Raw genomic sequence first — 3,758 nt, forward strand, 5'->3', positions numbered from 1 at the left:
GCTATTGTAAATAGTGCTGCGATGAACATCGGCGTGCATATATCTGTTCTTGTCATGGCTCTCACTTCTCTAGGGTATATACCTAGTAATGGGATTGAAGCCAGATTTTAAATCCTGTATGTTTAAACAGTGCCTTCCAGATTTCCATTTTTTTAAAGTACTTTAGCTTTTTCTTATAAAGCTAATATATTTTATTACAGAAATTTTCAAAAATATTGATAATCATATAGAAGAAAATAAATGTCACCCACAAGCTCACTACCCAAAGAAAAATATAAACATTTTTTAATATAAAACCTCCCTGTCTTTTCTCTGTGCATAATATAGTTTTAAAAAAAGGTATTTCTGGTGGAACCACTGAGACTATGGCCCCTAGCTGCCCTTCAGGTCTGGAATTGAACGCACACCTGTGGCTTTCAGCCAAACAAAAGACAAACATATGAGCTGAACATTTACATTAGGTAGTTACACTCCTTGGAGAGATCAATCATGGGAGAATAGAAGGGCTGTGTATGCACAGGGAGACAGCTGGGGGGGGGGCAGGAATGCATGGGAAGGAAGGACACAGGGAAGAGGTAACTATGGGGAAGAAGTGGGAGGGGAACTGCTGCATTGTGGTAAATTGTAGTCAATGTCATGAGACAAAGTGTTCATGAGCTGCTGTATGGAAAGTAAATTTGCTCTGTAAACTTTCATCCAAATCACAATAAATTTTTTGAAAAATAATATAGTATTGCACTGCATTCTGCTTTTCAGTGCAATTATTGCACTATGTTTTAAATTCTAACCATATTTAATAGCTGAATAGTATTCTCTGTTAAGAATGTGCCATCACTTAGGAAACCAATCCTTTAGTGGTAGGTATTTAAGTTACTTCCAATTTTTGTTATTATATAGAAAGTTGTGGTGAACATCCCTATAACTAAACTTATATGTAAAACTATCACTATCTATAATGACAACAACAACAAAACCCAAACTCACTGCCAACAAGTCAATTCTTACTCATAGCAACCCCCACTGGGTTTCCAAGGCTGTAAATCTTTTTTTGTTTTCCCAGTTGTACCAAGTTTATTACTTGAATTGGACTTGTGAGTGAGTCAGTGTTCTTAATATTACTTTCTATACAATATTGTACGATGAAATATTTCATAATATATCAAATTTAAAATTGTATTTGAAGAAAGAAACTCTGATCAGAAACACTCTTACTCCAAGATGAATGGTTCCATCAGTTCAAATCACATTGAAAAATTTTGCACTAGCCTCATATGCATGTGAGAGGCAGACAATGAATAAGGAAGACCACAGAAGCACCGATGCACTCAAATTGTGTTGCTGGCAAAGAACACTGAGTGTACCATGAACTTCTAGAAGAACGAAAAATCTGCTTAAGAAGCACAGCCAGTGTGCTCCCTAGAAGCAAGAATGCCCAGACCCCGCCCCACACATACTGGTCAGGCTGCCATGTCCCCAGAAAAAACACAATGCTAGGCAAAGCAGAAGGTCAGCAAAAAAGGGGAAGACCCTCAACAACAACAACATGCTCATAAGGTTGAGTCCCTCTATCGTATGTAACTGGTAGAAATATATAATGGTGTGCTACTACACATGTCTTTCTAATTCCATGTTTAGTGATGTCATGGCTTGACATTGACCATAGTAGTAATTTTTATTTCATGAAAATTGAAAGATACTACAAATCAGCCCCCTCCACACACACTCCAGTGGCTGCAACTGTGGGTTCAAGCAAAGCAACGTTTGCGAGAATGGTGCAGGACCAGGCAGTGTTTCACTCTGTTGTACATAGGGTTGCTATGAGTCAGAACTGACTCAACAGCACCAAACAACAAAAAAAATCTTACCTCCAAAGGCTGAATTTAAAAGTTGAAAACAATTTTAGCAACTGGTCAAGTTAAATAACTATATTGCAATTTAATGTTGTGAATCTTTATGGTAACAGACTGCTCCATCTTTCTTCCATGCAGCAGCTGGTGGGTTTGAACCACTGACCTTTTGGCTAGCAGTCAAACGCCTTAACTACTACACCACCAGAGCTCTTTATGATTATCTATAATTATAAGATGATTTTTTAGAGCAGGAATCACTCGACAGTGGGTATGGATATTTTAAAGCTTCTGACACACATTGTCAAATTGGTCTTCAAAATAGCTATATAAATTTAAACTCTCTCAAAAACTGGCAAATGCCTCTTTCCCTAAATCCTCATTTACAATGAGTATTATAAATTTTAACATTTATGTAGTCCAGGTAGATTTTGATTTATTTACATTTGCTATCCTGAGTACCTGCACATAGCACTTAAATTATTCCTCCTGCTACATGAGAATAAGTATTATGTTTCCATTAGTATAATGGGGTATCTCAGTGTCTATTTTCTTTGAATGCTAGCAAAATAAATTGTTCCCTACTGCAATCTTTAATTGCATTTAATTGCTCATGGAAACCATGATTTAATGGTATTTGTTCTTTCCTTGCAGTATCTCAAGCCAGAACTCATTCAACCTTTTATATCGTTCTAACTTTGGATAAAGTTCTTGACTGGCAGGCATTGAAACCTTTTGTTCCTCTGAGAAGTTTCAGACACATAGGTATAATATATTTAATTTACACATTCTTCTTCATTTGAGAACTCTGAGATACTATAAAGGAATAAATTAATTAAATGTTTAAATATTTAAAGTGCTTACTTACTTGGAAATCTATTGCTGCTAATATAGATCTGAGGAGCTCTGGTGGTACAGTGCCTAAGGTATTTGACTGCTAACTAGAAGGTTGGTGGTTCAAACCCACCAGCCGCTCCATGGAAGGAAGATGGTGCAATCTACTTCCGTAAAGATTTACTGCTTGGAAACCCAATGGGAGTCGCTATGAGTTGGAATCTACTTGATGTTAATGGCTTTGGTTTGTTGTTTGTTGCTGTTAGGTGCTGCCGTGTTGTCTCCAACTCATAGTGACCCTATGCACAGCAGAACGAAACACTGCCCGATCCTGTGCCAGCCTAATGATCCTTGCTATATCTGAGCCCATCATTGCAGCCACTGTGTTAATCCATCTCGTTGAGGGCCTTCTCCTTCTTCATCGATCCTCCACTTTATCAAGCATGATATCCTTCTCCAGGGAATGGTCCCTTCTGACAACATGACCAAAGTAGGTGAGATGAAGTCAGGCCATTCTGGCTGCACTTCTTCCAGGACAGATTTGTTAGTCTTTTAGCAGTCCATGATACTTTCAGCATTCTTCACTAGCACCACAACTCAAAAGCACCAATTCTTCTTCAGTCTTCTTTATTCATTGTCCAGCTCTCACATGCATAACAGGCGATTGAAAAATACCATGGCTTGGGTTAGACATACCTTAGTCTTCAGGGAGACATCTTTGTTCTTCATCACTTGAAAGAGATCTTTTGCAGCATATTTACCCAAATGCAATTCATCATCTGATGTCTTGACTGCTGCTTCTATCGGTGTTGATTGTAGAACCATGTAATATGAAGTCCTTGACAACTTCAATCTTTTCTCCATCTATCTTGAAGCTGTTTACTGGACCTCCAAGAAACCAAACCAAACTCACTGCCATCGAGTTGAATCTGACTCATAGCAACCCCTCCTTGGGTTTCTGAGGTGGTATCGCTACGGAAGTAGATTTCCCAATCTTCCTTCCGAGGAGTGGCTGGTGGGTTTAAACTGCCAGCCTTCTGGTTAGCAGTCAAATGCCTTAGGCACTACACCACTAGA

This window comes from Orycteropus afer, unplaced genomic scaffold (genome assembly GCF_000298275.1).
Source record: "Orycteropus afer afer isolate SDZICR_OR568_19922 unplaced genomic scaffold, OryAfe1.0 scaffold00327, whole genome shotgun sequence".
Classification (NCBI taxonomy): Eukaryota; Metazoa; Chordata; class Mammalia; order Tubulidentata; family Orycteropodidae; genus Orycteropus; species Orycteropus afer.